The sequence below is a fragment of the Triturus cristatus genome, chromosome 4_2 (assembly GCF_964204655.1).
Source record: "Triturus cristatus chromosome 4_2, aTriCri1.1, whole genome shotgun sequence".
Taxonomy (NCBI): Eukaryota; Metazoa; Chordata; class Amphibia; order Caudata; family Salamandridae; genus Triturus; species Triturus cristatus.
Window position 1 is genome coordinate 186579116 of NC_140586.1, and position 17523 is coordinate 186596638.

The following is a 17523-nucleotide window of genomic DNA, read 5'->3' on the forward strand; positions in this document are numbered from 1 at the left end:
AAAGGCAGGTACAGTAGTGTGATGGACAGAATAACTGAGTAGCTATGCAGAAGGTGAGGTATCCAAGACTTTCTGAAGAAGTCAGGACCCTAGTGTGCTGGGCAAAAAGACTGGGGCACTGGAGTGTCCCTTGTAGGCATTACGCACTATAAAAGATCTGCCATTTTTTCCAAAAAGCACATATTCTGCATCTCAATGTATAAGTCATGAATCTGGGCCTGCAAAAAAGCAGATGGAAAGGGAGGGCCGTGTAGAAGAGAACAATAGATGCAGGACCCTCCCTACTTGGACCAAGGCCAGCAGGAGCAGTGCCATAGTTTGGAGTCATCCGAGTGCACCGTAATGGGTCCTTCACACTTCTGCTCTCCTCACTCTGCTTTCAGAATACTGTAAAGCAACATGCTACACCCACTTACCCACACAAACACTACACAGCTTATTTCTGCACTCCTACAGGGTCACTCCTGCTCTTCACAAACAAACCACAACCTACGGTCAAACACCAGGCTATGGGGCATGGCTTAGCAGGCCAACATGGCGGACGTGAGCTGAGCGCACTCCGTCCAGCCGCACATTGATCCTGTCTTTATCCTGCCTCTTCGGCGTTCTGCTTAGTCCCTGGGCTGCCGTGCTTACATAGCCCGCTGAGGTATGTCCCCCGAGGGGGTTCTTGGAGCAGTCGGAGGCTCGCAGGCGGTGGTGCGGCGATCGCCAGCCCATGTATGATGCGGCCGTCTTCTGAGCTGCCGCGTTGCTTGGACGTCCTGCCGCGGTGTTTGACTGCAGCCGCTGAGAGGGCTCGTCTCAGCTGAGACTTGCAGTGCAGGGCCCACTCTGCGGCATTGGTGGCCCTTTGGTCCGTGGTCGGAGGAGAGGATGTCGTGGGCGGCCTGATCAGGTTGCAGTGTCGAGTGGCTGGGACACCGGGAGAGCGGGACGCTGCTGATGCTGTAGCTCCGGCCCGAGCAGTCCCTGGTGGAGAGGGGGCCTCTCGCGACGGCCGGGGTATCCTCTATCCAGGTGCCCAATGAAGTGAGTACTGCCGCGCTACCTGTGCCTCCCGCTTCTTCATCTTCTCCCCCCCCCACACTTCTCAGTGTTTGAATCTCCTGGGGGCCCGGGGGGAGGACCTTGTGTGTGGGTCAGGTTGGAGCGGCCCATCGTGTCTCAGCCCCCACAGACTATTTGTTCGCCTCGACCGGTTGCCGGCCGGACAGCGCGAGTGCTTGAAGAGTGGGCATTTATGCTCATCTGTGCACAGCCGGTGAGGCGTGTTGTGGACATCGGCTGAGTGGGGAGCGTCGCTGAGATTGGTGCCCTTGAGCCCTCGTTGGGGCCCCGGCGTTCCCGGGAATATGGAGCGGTTACTTACGGACTGGCTCGAGGGCTGGCTCCCAACTGGGGAACTCTCAACTTGCTTTGTGGTGGAGCATGCACATAGGGCTCTAATGCAGAAGCACCCCCCCCCCGCGCTCGGGTGCCCGTCTGCGGCCTGTCATCGCCAAGCTACTCAACTACCACGACAGGGACACTATCCTGAAACAGGCCCGGGCTAAGGAACCGTTGATGTTCAATAACTCGCGCATCTTAATCTTTCCAGACTATACTAAGCTGGTGCAGCAACTGCGGCAGTCGTTCCTAGCCACCAAGGCCCGCCTCCGTGAACTCAAACTCCCTTATGCTCTACGTTATCCGGCCAGGCTGCAAGTAGTCTACCGATCCCGCACCCACTTCTTTGACTCACCTGAGGAGGTGTTTCACTGGACAGATTAAACTGTGCGGCTGAGTCCTCATTCTCCTCCGGGAAGAGACTCCGACTCCTCTTCGGGTGGGCCTGCCCGGAACCAGCACGGGCCGAGGGGGCAGACGCTCCAAATCCAGGCGTCGATCGTAGTCTGCAGGTGCTGCGGCCTGAAAGGGGTCGGTTTCTCAGCCACGGGTCTCAGCGGACTGACACCAGGTTGACCATGCAATTTTCAGAGGCGTGCATGTTGGCCAGTCTCTCCGTGGGGCTCCACTGAAGGAGAGGAGGCCACTAGACAAAGGGCTGTGGCTTGGGGATCCGTTGGTGGGTGAGGGGTGGGACCTCCTGTTGGGGTCAGCCTGCTCTGCCTGCCGCGACAGGTACTTCATTGTTCTGTAAGTACAGTGAGGGGGGGAGGGGGTTGTTGGGTTGCTGCACTGTCTACCTGCGTTCTGGACTCTGTTTTATCTTATGGAAGATTCTTGCTGCTGCCATCGTACTGTATGGGTTCTGCACAGAGTGGGAATGTCTGTTGATGCATGGGAGTCCCCTGGTCTTGTTAGGGTCCTTAGTTGGAATGCTAGGGGGGCATTAGACAAGATCAAACGGGGGGCTATTTTGAAGTCTGCCAAGCGCGTCCGCGCGGATGTTTCATTGTTGCAGGAAACCCACCTCATGGGGACTAAGGCATTATGCTTTCAGCGCTTCGGATTTACACAGGTCTTTCATTCCGGGTTTGTGAGGGGTTCCAGAGGGGTTGCTATTTTAATACACCTTAGGGTTGCATACACACATACTAAGACCTGTGGAGATGTTCAGGGAAGGTACTTGTTTGTGCAGGGTAGGAGGCGAGATGTTGGAATTTGGGAGCATCTATGCCCCCCGCCTCTTTCCTGGGGGAAGGCGGAAAAAATTATGACCCCGTGGACAGATATACCAGAGGGCCTTGCTGTGGTGGGAGGGGATTGGAACGATGTGATGGATTTGCCCAGAGATAGATGGATGTCGGGGGGCGGGTTTGCCTGAGGCCCGCCATCCTACTAAACTCTACTCCTTAGTGACGAGCCTTGATTGGGTTGACCCCTGGCGCAGGATGCATGGTAATACACAGGGCTATACATATCTTTCGTCAGTCCATGGTTCCTTCTCCCGCCTAGATTATCTGTTCATTCCACGGGTCTTCGACAGTAGAGTGGCGGCGGACATTCTCCCGCGGGGACTTTCTGACCACTCTCCAGTGGCACTTACTATACGAGCCGGGGTAGCCTGTGGGCCATTCCGATGGCGCTTATCAGTCTGGAACCTTCAGAGGGAGGGTTGCAGGGAACGAATGGCAGATGCCCTTGATCAATATTTGGCAGTCAACCCGGGCTCAGTGTCCGGGGCTGGGACTCTTTGGGAGGCCTTGAAGCCCACTATTCGGGGGCTGGACATCTCATTTTGCGCTGCTGCCCGAAGGCTGCGTAAAGAGGCCCTGGTTCGAGGCGGATGGCTCGACATCAATTATTGCTAGCTCAGCAGCAATAGTCTCATATCCTCTTGGATGAGGCTCGACAGACCTGGCTTGCTATTCGTAGTAGGATTTATCAATGGGGCGACAAATCTGGTAAAATGCTGCATCGATTGTGTCAAGGTTCGCTGCACCCCCAGGTCCTCCCCGGGGTGGTGGGATCGGGTGGGCTACCTGTGTCAGGCGAGTCGGCTATTGCGTGTAGTTTTGCAGAGTATTATGTTCAGTTATATGTCCCCGTGGAATGTCTCCCAGCGGACGTCATTGACAGTTTCTTGGATGATCTTCCGCCGAAAGCACTCTCAGATGCGGTTAGGGAAGAATTGGAGGGCTTGCTTACTGAAGAACTGGGGGCGGACCTGGAAGATCTTAATTCCGGCAAGGCCCCCGGCCCTAATGGTTTTCCATGTGAATTCTTTAAGAAATACTTTCTGCAGCTGGTGCCCCACTACCGCAGGGTGGTGGAGGAGGCCAGGGACCTGGGGTTTCTGCCAAGTGACTGGAGAAATGCCGAGATAGTAGTTTTTCATAGGCCTGGTAGACCGCCAGGGCACCATGCCTCGTATCACACAATCTCCCTCCTGAACGTGAAGGCCAAGATATTGGCTAAGGCCTTGGCAAACCGCCTCCACTCTCAGATAGCCTTGCTGGTACACCTGGATCAAGCTGGGTTTATGCCCCAGCGTACAACCCGTCATAATATTAGGCGGGCGCATGAGGCAGTCTCGACGATCCAGGGACTGGGGGAACGGGCGGCGGTTCTGTTGGCAGATATGGACAGGGAGTTAAATTCCTTGAGCTGGGTCTATTTATTTGCGCTCCGGCGGCGGCTGAATTTCAGACCGCGTTTCCTGTCCTACCTCACCCTGTTATATACTGACTTGACGGCATCAATGCGAGTGGCGGGCTTGGTCTCTTTTGCATTCTCTATTGGGCAGGGCACCAGACAGGGTGTCCGCTATCTCCGCATCTCTTTGCTCTAGCAATGGAACCCTTGGCTGCTTGGGTGCGGATGGACGCTCAGGTGTCCGGGTTTGAATGGGCACATGGCCTGCACGATCGGATCGCCCTCTATGCGGACGATGTCTTGATTTTTTCTTACCAACCTGGAACGAATAGTTTACCTGTCGGTGTAGTTTTGCAGCTTGAAGATCTTTCTGGATTCACTATGCTGTGCATTATTCCGCGATCTTGTGGTTGGGTCCTGATACGTAGTCTCTTTTTTTTTTTCGTAGCCCAGGTGGGCGTCGACGTCCCACCATTTGTGTACCTCTCGTGACGTCGGCGCGCTTCCTGCGGAAGTCCCACCTTTGGGGCGCCATCTTCGGGTTCTTTTTTCCCTTGTTTTGTTCTTTTGTCTTCTTTTTTTTTTTTTTTTTTTTGAACCCCAGGCGGTTTTAGTCTGGTTTATTCTCCAAGTCTCTTTTCAGTATTTTATTCTTCTCAACCTCACTTGTTATTCCACCTTGCCCTCCGGCCTCATCTTTCTGGCGAAGATGGGTGGGTCCGCTAGTGAATCCAGAAAGATCTTCAAGCTGCAAAACTACACCGACAGGTAAGAAACTATTCGTTTTGCAGCGTGAATCTTTCTGGATTCAATATGCTGTGCATAGACTTTGTAGCGGTTTGCTATTTTTGTGACGGCTGGGTGGTAGATGAGCGTTGGTCGTTGAATATATGTTGGAGCACCTTCTGTCCTACTTGTGCTTCCTTGTTCATCTGTATGTCCACGCAGTAGTGCTTAGTGAACGTGTGCACTGAAGCCCAGGTTGCCGCCAGGCATATGTCCTGAATGGGCGTGTTTGCCAGAAAGGCAATTGTTACCCCCTTCTTCCTTGTGGAGTGTGCCTGTGCCCCCTCCGATAGTTCTTGTCCTGCCTGCCTGTGGCAGAATTGTATTGTTAGCGCGATCCATCGTGCGATGGTGCCCTTGATCACTGGTCTACCCAGGAAACTGGTAGCGAATGACACGAAAAACAGTTTTGTTTTCCTATGTTCCTTAGTTCTCTCTATGTAGTGCATCACCGCCCTTCTGGCGTCGAGATGTAAAGTGCCCTCTCTGCGCCCGTTGTCGGGTTTTGGAAGAAAATTGGTATTTGAATGGTCTGGTTCATATGGAAAGCGGACACCACCTTTGGCATGAAGTGTGGGTCCGTCCTCATGACGACTCTGTCCTTGTGGATCTGTATGTAGGGCTCCTGTAGTGTTAACGCCTGCAGTTCGCTTACCCTGCGTAGCGATGTTATTGCTACCAGGAAGGCTGTTTTTATCCTCAGCATTTGTAGAGAGGCTTTGTGTATGGGCTCAAAGGGCGCCTTCATGAGTTCAGTAAGGACTAAGTTGAGGTTCCATGCCGGCGGCGGCATTCTTTTCGGTGGTGCTAATCTTTTAGCTCCTTCGAGGAATCTCTTTACTACCAGAGAGGTAAAGAAACTTCCTCCCGTCTCCCCTCGTGTGTATGCTACAATCGCCGCTAGGTGGACTCTTACTGACGACGAGCATAGATTAGATTTCAGTAGGTGTGTGAGGTATCTAAGCACCGTTGATTCCTTGGTCATTTTGTTTTGCAGTTTATTTCTGGTGCACCAAATAGTAAACCTTTTCCATTTATCTCCATAGCATTTCCATGTCGTTGGCCTCCTAGCCTCACACAGCACTCGCATAGTGCTTCGAGGTAGCTTAAGGTGTGCGAACTCTAGGTCCTCAGGAGCCAAGCTGCTAGACTGAGGATCTCTGGCTCTGGGTGTAGAACCTCTCCATTCTGCATCGAGAGTAAGTCTTTGATTTTTTTGAATTTGTGTGGAGGGCCCTCTGCCATCTCCACTATCTGAGAGTACCACGTTTGTCTTGCCCACTGTGGTGCTACTAGGATCAGCGTCATGTTGCTTGACCTGCATTTGTTGAGTACCCTGTGCATCAGTGGTATTGGTGGAAAAGCGTAGGCAAATGTTTTTGACCAGCTTATCCATAGGGCATTCCCCTGGGATTGTTTTTCTGGTTGTCTGGATGCGAAGTTTTGGCATTTTGCATTCTGGCGTGTTGCAAATAGGTCTATTGTAGGTTTCCCCCACCTTCTGAATAGTTTTTGCGTTTCCCATCCATTGAGCTCGTGGGATGCCGAAGTCTGCCTGCTGAGCCAGTCTGCTTCCACATTGTCCTTTCCTGGAAGGTGTATGGCCAGCAGGTCTATTTTCAGTGGGATTGCCCATCTCCAGATCTCCTGAGCCAGTTTGGATAGGGGGGGGGGGGGGGGGGGAACGATTGCGTTCCTCACTGCTTGTTGATGTAGAACATCGTCGTAGTATTGTCTGTTTGTATCAACACTCTTTGGTTGTACAGCTGCCTCTGGAAAGCCTTCAGGGCTAGCAGTACGGTCTTCAATTCCAGGTAGTTGATGTGTTTGACCGCATCCGTTGGAGTCCACAGACCTCTCACTCTGAGCTTGTTCATGTGTGCACCCCATCCCCTCTGGGATGCGTCTGTGGTGATGGTCACAGTTGGGTTTGGAGGTGTCAAGGGTTTCCCTGTTGTGATGTTTTGCCTGTTCCACCAGGTTATCTCTTCCTGCACTGCGTGCGTTACAACCACTAGATCCTACCAACTTCCGTTTGCTTGGGACCATTGTTGTTGCAGCCATTCTTGGAATGGTCTCATGTGTAGGCGTACATTGGGGACTAGGTGTATGCATGACGCCATCATCCCCATGATCTTGCTCGCCGTTCTCACTGTCAGAGCTCGCCCCTTCTTGTCGCGAGTACTTGCTTTGATGAGCCAGTCGTCCAGGTAAGGGTATACATGGATCCCTTCCCTCCGTGTTGTGGACATCGGCTGAGTGGGGAGCGTCGCTGAGATTGGTGCCCTTGAGCCCTCGTTGGGGCCCCGGCGTTCCCGGGAATATGGAGCGGTTACTTACGGACTGGCTCGAGGGCTGGCTCCCAACTGGGGAACTCTCAACTTGCTTTGTGGTGGAGCATGCACATAGGGCTCTAATGCAGAAGCACCCCCCCCCCGCGCTCGGGTGCCCGTCTGCGGCCTGTCATCGCCAAGCTACTCAACTACCACGACAGGGACACTATCCTGAAACAGGCCCGGGCTAAGGAACCGTTGATGTTCAATAACTCGCGCATCTTAATCTTTCCAGACTATACTAAGCTGGTGCAGCAACTGCGGCAGTCGTTCCTAGCCACCAAGGCCCGCCTCCGTGAACTCAAACTCCCTTATGCTCTACGTTATCCGGCCAGGCTGCAAGTAGTCTACCGATCCCGCACCCACTTCTTTGACTCACCTGAGGAGGTGTTTCACTGGACAGATTAAACTGTGCGGCTGAGTCCTCATTCTCCTCCGGGAAGAGACTCCGACTCCTCTTCGGGTGGGCCTGCCCGGAACCAGCACGGGCCGAGGGGGCAGACGCTCCAAATCCAGGCGTCGATCGTAGTCTGCAGGTGCTGCGGCCTGAAAGGGGTCGGTTTCTCAGCCACGGGTCTCAGCGGACTGACACCAGGTTGACCATGCAATTTTCAGAGGCGTGCATGTTGGCCAGTCTCTCCGTGGGGCTCCACTGAAGGAGAGGAGGCCACTAGACAAAGGGCTGTGGCTTGGGGATCCGTTGGTGGGTGAGGGGTGGGACCTCCTGTTGGGGTCAGCCTGCTCTGCCTGCCGCGACAGGTACTTCATTGTTCTGTAAGTACAGTGAGGGGGGGAGGGGGTTGTTGGGTTGCTGCACTGTCTACCTGCGTTCTGGACTCTGTTTTATCTTATGGAAGATTCTTGCTGCTGCCATCGTACTGTATGGGTTCTGCACAGAGTGGGAATGTCTGTTGATGCATGGGAGTCCCCTGGTCTTGTTAGGGTCCTTAGTTGGAATGCTAGGGGGGCATTAGACAAGATCAAACGGGGGGCTATTTTGAAGTCTGCCAAGCGCGTCCGCGCGGATGTTTCATTGTTGCAGGAAACCCACCTCATGGGGACTAAGGCATTATGCTTTCAGCGCTTCGGACTTACACAGGTCTTTCATTCCGGGTTTGTGAGGGGTTCCAGAGGGGTTGCTATTTTAATACACCTTAGGGTTGCATACACACATACTAAGACCTGTGGAGATGTTCAGGGAAGGTACTTGTTTGTGCAGGGTAGGAGGCGAGATGTTGGAATTTGGGAGCATCTATGCCCCCCGCCTCTTTCCTGGGGGAAGGCGGAAAAAATTATGACCCCGTGGACAGATATACCAGAGGGCCTTGCTGTGGTGGGAGGGGATTGGAACGATGTGATGGATTTGGCCAGAGATAGATGGATGTCGGGGGGCGGGTTTGCCTGAGGCCCGCCATCCTACTAAACTCTACTCCTTAGTGACGAGCCTTGATTGGGTTGACCCCTGGCGCAGGATGCATGGTAATACACAGGGCTATACATATCTTTCGTCAGTCCATGGTTCCTTCTCCCGCCTAGATTATCTGTTCATTCCACGGGTCTTCGACAGTAGAGTGGCGGCGGACATTCTCCCGCGGGGACTTTCTGACCACTCTCCAGTGGCACTTACTATACGAGCCGGGGTAGCCTGTGGGCCATTCCGATGGCGCTTATCAGTCTGGAACCTTCAGAGGGAGGGTTGCAGGGAACGAATGGCAGATGCCCTTGATCAATATTTGGCAGTCAACCCGGGCTCAGTGTCCGGGGCTGGGACTCTTTGGGAGGCCTTGAAGCCCACTATTCGGGGGCTGGACATCTCATTTTGCGCTGCTGCCCGAAGGCTGCGTAAAGAGGCCCTGGTTCGAGGCGGATGGCTCGACATCAATTATTGCTAGCTCAGCAGCAATAGTCTCATATCCTCTTGGATGAGGCTCGACAGACCTGGCTTGCTATTCGTAGTAGGATTTATCAATGGGGCGACAAATCTGGTAAAATGCTGCATCGATTGTGTCAAGGTTCGCTGCACCCCCAGGTCCTCCCCGGGGTGGTGGGATCGGGTGGGCTACCTGTGTCAGGCGAGTCGGCTATTGCGTGTAGTTTTGCAGAGTATTATGTTCAGTTATATGTCCCCGTGGAATGTCTCCCAGCGGACGTCATTGACAGTTTCTTGGATGATCTTCCGCCGAAAGCACTCTCAGATGCGGTTAGGGAAGAATTGGAGGGCTTGCTTACTGAAGAACTGGGGGCGGACCTGGAAGATCTTAATTCCGGCAAGGCCCCCGGCCCTAATGGTTTTCCATGTGAATTCTTTAAGAAATACTTTCTGCAGCTGGTGCCCCACTACCGCAGGGTGGTGGAGGAGGCCAGGGACCTGGGGTTTCTGCCAAGTGACTGGAGAAATGCCGAGATAGTCGTTTTTCATAGGCCTGGTAGACCGCCAGGGCACCATGCCTCGTATCACACAATCTCCCTCCTGAACGTGAAGGCCAAGATATTGGCTAAGGCCTTGGCAAACCGCCTCCACTCTCAGATAGCCTTGCTGGTACACCTGGATCAAGCTGGGTTTATGCCCCAGCGTACAACCCGTCATAATATTAGGCGGGCGCATGAGGCAGTCTCGACGATCCAGGGACTGGGGGAACGGGCGGCGGTTCTGTTGGCAGATATGGACAGGGAGTTAAATTCCTTGAGCTGGGTCTATTTATTTGCGCTCCGGCGGCGGCTGAATTTCAGACCGCGTTTCCTGTCCTACCTCACCCTGTTATATACTGACTTGACGGCATCAATGCGAGTGGCGGGCTTGGTCTCTTTTGCATTCTCTATTGGGCAGGGCACCAGACAGGGTGTCCGCTATCTCCGCATCTCTTTGCTCTAGCAATGGAACCCTTGGCTGCTTGGGTGCGGATGGACGCTCAGGTGTCCGGGTTTGAATGGGCACATGGCCTGCACGATCGGATCGCCCTCTATGCGGACGATGTCTTGATTTTTTCTTACCAACCTGGAACGAATAGTTTACCTGTCGGTGTAGTTTTGCAGCTTGAAGATCTTTCTGGATTCACTATGCTGTGCATTATTCCGCGATCTTGTGGTTGGGTCCTGATACGTAGTCTCTTTTTTTTTTTCGTAGCCCAGGTGGGCGTCGACGTCCCACCATTTGTGTACCTCTCGTGACGTCGGCGCGCTTCCTGCGGAAGTCCCACCTTTGGGGCGCCATCTTCGGGTTCTTTTTTCCCTTGTTTTGTTCTTTTGTCTTCTTTTTTTTTTTTTTTTTTTTGAACCCCAGGCGGTTTTAGTCTGGTTTATTCTCCAAGTCTCTTTTCAGTATTTTATTCTTCTCAACCTCACTTGTTATTCCACCTTGCCCTCCTGCCTCATCTTTCTGGCGAAGATGGGTGGGTCCGCTAGTGAATCCAGAAAGATCTTCAAGCTGCAAAACTACACCGACAGGTAAGAAACTATTCGTTTTGCAGCGTGAATCTTTCTGGATTCAATATGCTGTGCATAGACTTTGTAGCGGTTTGCTATTTTTGTGACGGCTGGGTGGTAGATGAGCGTTGGTCGTTGAATATATGTTGGAGCACCTTCTGTCCTACTTGTGCTTCCTTGTTCATCTGTATGTCCACGCAGTAGTGCTTAGTGAACGTGTGCACTGAAGCCCAGGTTGCCGCCAGGCATATGTCCTGAATGGGCGTGTTTGCCAGAAAGGCAATTGTTACCCCCTTCTTCCTTGTGGAGTGTGCCTGTGCCCCCTCCGATAGTTCTTGTCCTGCCTGCCTGTGGCAGAATTGTATTGTTAGCGCGATCCATCGTGCGATGGTGCCCTTGATCACTGGTCTACCCAGGAAACTGGTAGCGAATGACACGAAAAACAGTTTTGTTTTCCTATGTTCCTTAGTTCTCTCTATGTAGTGCATCACCGCCCTTCTGGCGTCGAGATGTAAAGTGCCCTCTCTGCGCCCGTTGTCGGGTTTTGGAAGAAAATTGGTATTTGAATGGTCTGGTTCATATGGAAAGCGGACACCACCTTTGGCATGAAGTGTGGGTCCGTCCTCATGACGACTCTGTCCTTGTGGATCTGTATGTAGGGCTCCTGTAGTGTTAACGCCTGCAGTTCGCTTACCCTGCGTAGCGATGTTATTGCTACCAGGAAGGCTGTTTTTATCCTCAGCATTTGTAGAGAGGCTTTGTGTATGGGCTCAAAGGGCGCCTTCATGAGTTCAGTAAGGACTAAGTTGAGGTTCCATGCCGGCGGCGGCATTCTTTTCGGTGGTGCTAATCTTTTAGCTCCTTCGAGGAATCTCTTTACTACCAGAGAGGTAAAGAAACTTCCTCCCGTCTCCCCTCGTGTGTATGCTACAATCGCCGCTAGGTGGACTCTTACTGACGACGAGCATAGATTAGATTTCAGTAGGTGTGTGAGGTATCTAAGCACCGTTGATTCCTTGGTCATTTTGTTTTGCAGTTTATTTCTGGTGCACCAAATAGTAAACCTTTTCCATTTATCTCCATAGCATTTCCATGTCGTTGGCCTCCTAGCCTCACACAGCACTCGCATAGTGCTTCGAGGTAGCTTAAGGTGTGCGAACTCTAGGTCCTCAGGAGCCAAGCTGCTAGACTGAGGATCTCTGGCTCTGGGTGTAGAACCTCTCCATTCTGCATCGAGAGTAAGTCTTTGATTTTTTTGAATTTGTGTGGAGGGCCCTCTGCCATCTCCACTATCTGAGAGTACCACGTTTGTCTTGCCCACTGTGGTGCTACTAGGATCAGCGTCATGTTGCTTGACCTGCATTTGTTGAGTACCCTGTGCATCAGTGGTATTGGTGGAAAAGCGTAGGCAAATGTTTTTGACCAGCTTATCCATAGGGCATTCCCCTGGGATTGTTTTTCTGGTTGTCTGGATGCGAAGTTTTGGCATTTTGCATTCTGGCGTGTTGCAAATAGGTCTATTGTAGGTTTCCCCCACCTTCTGAATAGTTTTTGCGTTTCCCATCCATTGAGCTCGTGGGATGCCGAAGTCTGCCTGCTGAGCCAGTCTGCTTCCACATTGTCCTTTCCTGGAAGGTGTATGGCCAGCAGGTCTATTTTCAGTGGGATTGCCCATCTCCAGATCTCCTGAGCCAGTTTGGATAGGGGGGGGGGGGGGGAACGATTGCGTTCCTCACTGCTTGTTGATGTAGAACATCGTCGTAGTATTGTCTGTTTGTATCAACACTCTTTGGTTGTACAGCTGCCTCTGGAAAGCCTTCAGGGCTAGCAGTACGGTCTTCAATTCCAGGTAGTTGATGTGTTTGACCGCATCCGTTGGAGTCCACAGACCTCTCACTCTGAGCTTGTTCATGTGTGCACCCCATCCCCTCTGGGATGCGTCTGTGGTGATGGTCACAGTTGGGTTTGGAGGTGTCAAGGGTTTCCCTGTTGTGATGTTTTGCCTGTTCCACCAGGTTATCTCTTCCTGCACTGCGTGCGTTACAACCACTAGATCCTACCAACTTCCGTTTGCTTGGGACCATTGTTGTTGCAGCCATTCTTGGAATGGTCTCATGTGTAGGCGTACATTGGGGACTAGGTGTATGCATGACGCCATCATCCCCATGATCTTGCTCGCCGTTCTCACTGTCAGAGCTCGCCCCTTCTTGTCGCGAGTACTTGCTTTGATGAGCCAGTCGTCCAGGTAAGGGTATACATGGATCCCTTCCCTCCGAAGGTATGCTGCTACCGCTGCCAGGCATTTTCTGAACACCCTTGGCGCGGACTTGAGGCCGAATGCCAGGGTTGTGAATTGGTAGTGATCCTCGTTGATGGTGAACCCTACCAGGTTCTTGTGTCGACCGTTCATCGGGATGTGCAGGTAGGCATCTTTGAGATCCACCGTGGACATGAAGTCTCCTCCTCGTAACTGGGGCAGCACTTCTTGCAGCGATGTCATTTTGAATCTCTGAGTTTTTATGAATCTGTTTAGGAACCGTAGATCCAGGATGGGTCTTAGTGTTTCATCCACCTTTGGGACCAGGAAGTAGTTTGAGTACACTCCCTTGTTCCTTTCTCTGTATGGCACCGGTTCTATGGCCTTCTTTTGGAGCAGTTGCAGAGTCTCCATTTTGAGTTGAGCAAGCTCCTGCCCGGAGCGTTGCCTTCTTTTTGGTTTCTTGTTTGGAGGCCTTTTCTCTAGCTCTATACAGTACCCGTACTGTATGACGTTCAGAATCCATGTGTCTGATGTTATTTTTTGCCTTTGTTGAAGGTAAAGTTTTAGTCTTCCGCCTACTGGTGTTGCATGCTCGTAGGTGTTTGGTTTGTGAACCCCCCCTACTGTGTTCACTATGCGCTTCACCCCCTGGGGTATACCGAGGGTGAGCCTCTTCTTTCGATGGAAGTCACTTTGAGGAGGGTTGGTCTCCCCCTCTTCTTCTCTGTCCACGTCCGTTTCCCCTCCCGCGAAAAGAATGGCCCCGAGGTTGGCACTGCCAGTTCTGCTTCTGCTGGCTGTGACCTTCACCCTGCTGTCCTTGCTGGAAAGTCTGGTGTGACGTACCCGGCTGGTTTCCTCCCCTTCCGAAGAGTCTCCGAGCTGTGGTGCCTCATCGCATCCCTCTGAATTGCAGGGCCCCCATGGACCTAGCCGTTTCATTTTCCTTCCTCAGCTGGGAGAGTTTTTCGTCCACCGTGGCACCGAACAGCGTCTCACCGTTGAATGGTGTGTTCAGTATGTTGTTCTGGACCTCCTGTTTGAAGCCAGAAATTCGGAGCCAGGCTTGCCTCCTCTCCGTGATACCAATAGCCATCAGCCTGCTAGATGTCTCTGCCCCATCCAATGCCGTCTTAATGCATGCGTTAGAAATGCTTTTCCCTTCCTCGACCAGATGGGAAGCTCTCTCTCTGTACTGCTCTGGGAGATGCTTAATTAGGTCTCCCATCTCGTCCCAGTGTTGGTGCTGGTGCCTGTTCAGAAGGGCATTGGAGTTGGCCATGCGCCAGTGCATGGCAGCATTTCTCTCCACCTTCCTCCCGGTGAGGTCCATTCTTCTGCTCTCCTTGTCGGGAGGCGGCCCTGAGGTAGCCGGCACATTGGCCCTCTTCCTGGCCGTGGAAGCAATGATGGAGTCAGCTGTGACTGATCCCTTGATATATGGAGGATCCTGTGAAGAGTGCTTGTACTTCTTTTCAGTTCTTGGAGTGATGGATCTGCAAGTTCCGGGCTCCTTGAATGCCTCCTTCCCTTGGTTCATCACGCTTTGGAGCATGGAGAGGAACTGGCTCCTAGTCTGGATGGGGAGCAGTGTTTCCAGTAGAAAGTCTGCTTTCTGCTTCTCCTCGTCCAATTTCACCCCAAAGGCCGCTGCTGCGCTCCTGACGACCATGTTGTATGCTCCAATGTCGTCTGGCGGCAAAGGCCTCGAAGGATGTCTCCACGTGCTCCTCGGGACTTTCGGCGTCGCGGTCTTGCCATTCCATCTCCTGAGTCGTCGACGGCGCCGAGCCGTAGATCGACTGCTGCTCGTCTTCTTCTCCCTCATAGTAGGCTTCCTCCTCCTCCTCTTCAGGATCTCTCGACAGATCATCGGTGTCGAAGTCCTCCTGTTCCTCGACGACCTCGGTCGGCGGCCTTACTGGGATCTTGTACTGTCATTTTTTCGTCGAACTCCTTCTTCCTCAGAAGGATACTCTCCATCTCCGCCTCGAGCCTTCTCTTTTTCGTCTCCATTTCGGAGGCGGGATCGGCGTCGAGCGCTGGTCTCTTCAACTAAGCTTGCGTCGACGCAGCCTTTTCCTTCGTCGGGCGGCTCACCTCGAGGCCCTGCTTCGACGAACCCTGCTTTTCGGCGGGCTTCGGCACCTGGGAGTCCTTCTCGAAGGATCCGCCGGGCCTTTCGTCCTTGGATCCACTTGCGGTCGTCGAAATTTTCGGCGTCGGTGTTCCTTTCGAGGACTTTGACTCTGTTTTTCGAGAGTCATTCAGGTTTTCGGGGCCCTTTCGGGGCTTTCGTACTCGGAGTCTCCTACCTTGTCAGGCGTTTTCTTATCAGTCTCTGCGACCGTGAAGACGTCGGGTCCTTCGGTGATGTGGTCATCATCGTCGGTGGAGAGGCCCAGCTCGTATAGTGACGGGGCCTTACCCTTGCCTTCCATGTTGAAGTTGGCTCTTCTCTGCCTTTCTCTCACTCGGAGCGTCTTCGGCGTGAAGACGGCGCAGGCGTTTCAATCCTTGCTCACGTGGTCGATCGGCAGGCAAAGGTGTCAGACTGGATGCTGATCCTTCTGCGCGTATTTGTGGTGGCAGTTACGGCAGAATTTGAATGGTGTCTTGTCCATTGCGCTCAGAGTCTGAGTGCGCATTTTCCAATGGGCGAAGTTTCCGTGGTACTCCACCTTCTTCGTCGTCCCAGCAGTATGTTCTTCTTCTCTGTAGTCTTGAATACTTTCTCCTTCGATGAAACTCGCGTATTTATCTTTTCCTTCGTTCAACTCTGGAGCTTCTCGTTGACGATCCAGACTCAACGGCAGAAAAAAGAATCTGAAGATGGCGCACCCAAGGTGGGACTTCCGCAGGATTCGCACCGACGTCACGAGAGGTACACCAAATGGTGGGACGTCGACGCCCACCTGGGCTACGAAAAAAAAAAAAAAAAAAAGAGACTACGAATCCGGACCCAACCACAAGATCGCGGAATAATGCACAGCATAGTGAATCCAGAAAGATTCACGCTGCAAAACTAATGTTTATATATGAATCCTTGGAAATCCACCCTGTGGGTGTTGGGAGGTCGGGGCAAGCTCGGTTCTTGGGCATCATCTGTACAGGTGGTACAAAGGGGCATGAAATATTTGCGGGGGGCTGGCAACCTCCGATATTTGGTCTTATTATGTTGCGTCGCATCTACTTGAAACAAGTGGTGGTACGGAGACAGGGTAGACCCAGCATACGCCGTGGAGCAGCGCTGCATGGGGGACCAGTCCCTCCACACCTTTCTTTATTCTGCGCCGCTGAGGCGTCCCCTTCCATCTGCCACGTGGATTGTTTTCCAGATTTGGAGGCAAGCATTGCGGGAGATGGGCTGGTGGAATAGATTGACTAGGGAGACCCCATTATGGCACAATGGCCGCTTTCCGCAGCTGCAGTGTCTCTCCGGGTTTCGTGACCGGGATAGCTACTCTGGGGGACGTTATGCGCGGTACGGGGTTGAAATCCTTTCACGACATCCAGACGGCCTTCCAGATGCCAAAGACTTGGTTCTTAAAATGTTTACAATTTCGGCATGCTATCGCTCCCAGTTTGGAGGGTCTGGACTCACTGCCAGAGTTTAGCCCAGTAGAAGCTAAAGTATTCATGGGGGGATCTCCTTGATCAGAAGATTTACAAAATGTATCATTCCCTAGTTACGCACTGTTCCCCCTCTTTGCAGCGTCTGAGGGAGGCCTGGGAGGGTGATGTAGGTCAGATGAAGGAAGAGGACTGGACAGAAGCGTTGGCTTCCCCGCGAGGGCCGGCTATTGCAATGAGCCTGCGGCTTATTCAATTTAAATAACTCCACCGGGTTTATTTTACCAGGATTAGGCTTTGGAGGGCGGGCTTGATGGCTTCCCCGGTGTGTCTCTGCTGCGGGCTTGAAGCTGGGACCCTGATGCATACTGTATGGCACTGCACAGAGCTAGCACTCTTCTGGAGGGGGGTTCTTGCTTGCCTCACTGAAGTTCTGGGGTGGGAGCTTCCTCACTCACCGAAGCTTGTTCTCCTTCATGTGATGGAAGGGATCGGGGGCAACATCTATAGGCGACATCTCATGCTACTAGGCTTTACCATAGCAAAGAGAGCTATAGCTAGAGCCTGGAAGGCGGTAGTCGCCCCCTCGGTCTCGATTTGGATAAATGGACTGGACTTTTGTATGGGCCTCGAGCTCCCCATCTTTGAGGCTAGAGGGTGCCCTCGGAAGCACTAAGATCTGGAGGCGCTGGGTGGAATATTGAGGCCTGGAGCTGGAGATGCCACGGGGCGAGGGGAGGGGGGAGCCCTGAGGCCGTGACCCGGAGTAACCAGTTGGCTCTCCCGTTCCTTGCACTCCCTTATGTGTGGCTTGCGATTCCTCAGTAGAAAACGGTCTTGTGGATGTTGAGTTCTTGTGCAGATTGATGGCAGCCTGGGTCAGTAATATGTTGTTCCGGAATAAGGAGACGGCGCGCTGGGGAGGGAGGTGGGGAAGTTAGGTGTTTGCAGGAAATGATTTTATTTGTATTGCCTTTCATATTCTCCGGTCCTTAAATAAGCAAAATGGTCCAAGTCAATTTTTGGCTTTTTGCATGCGGCAGCTCTCTCTGGGATTCAGAGGTCTGCATCAAATGTGTAATTTTTGACAAGTAAAATCAGTTTAAA

General features: G+C 52.7%; 1 protein-coding gene across 7 annotated transcripts in view; it reads right to left on the reverse strand.

Annotated features, from left to right (window-relative positions):
• Positions 1–17523, reverse strand: part of EP300 (EP300 lysine acetyltransferase) — a 520888-nt gene that overhangs the window by 451998 nt on the left and 51367 nt on the right. The gene's annotated exons all lie outside the window — the stretch shown is intronic.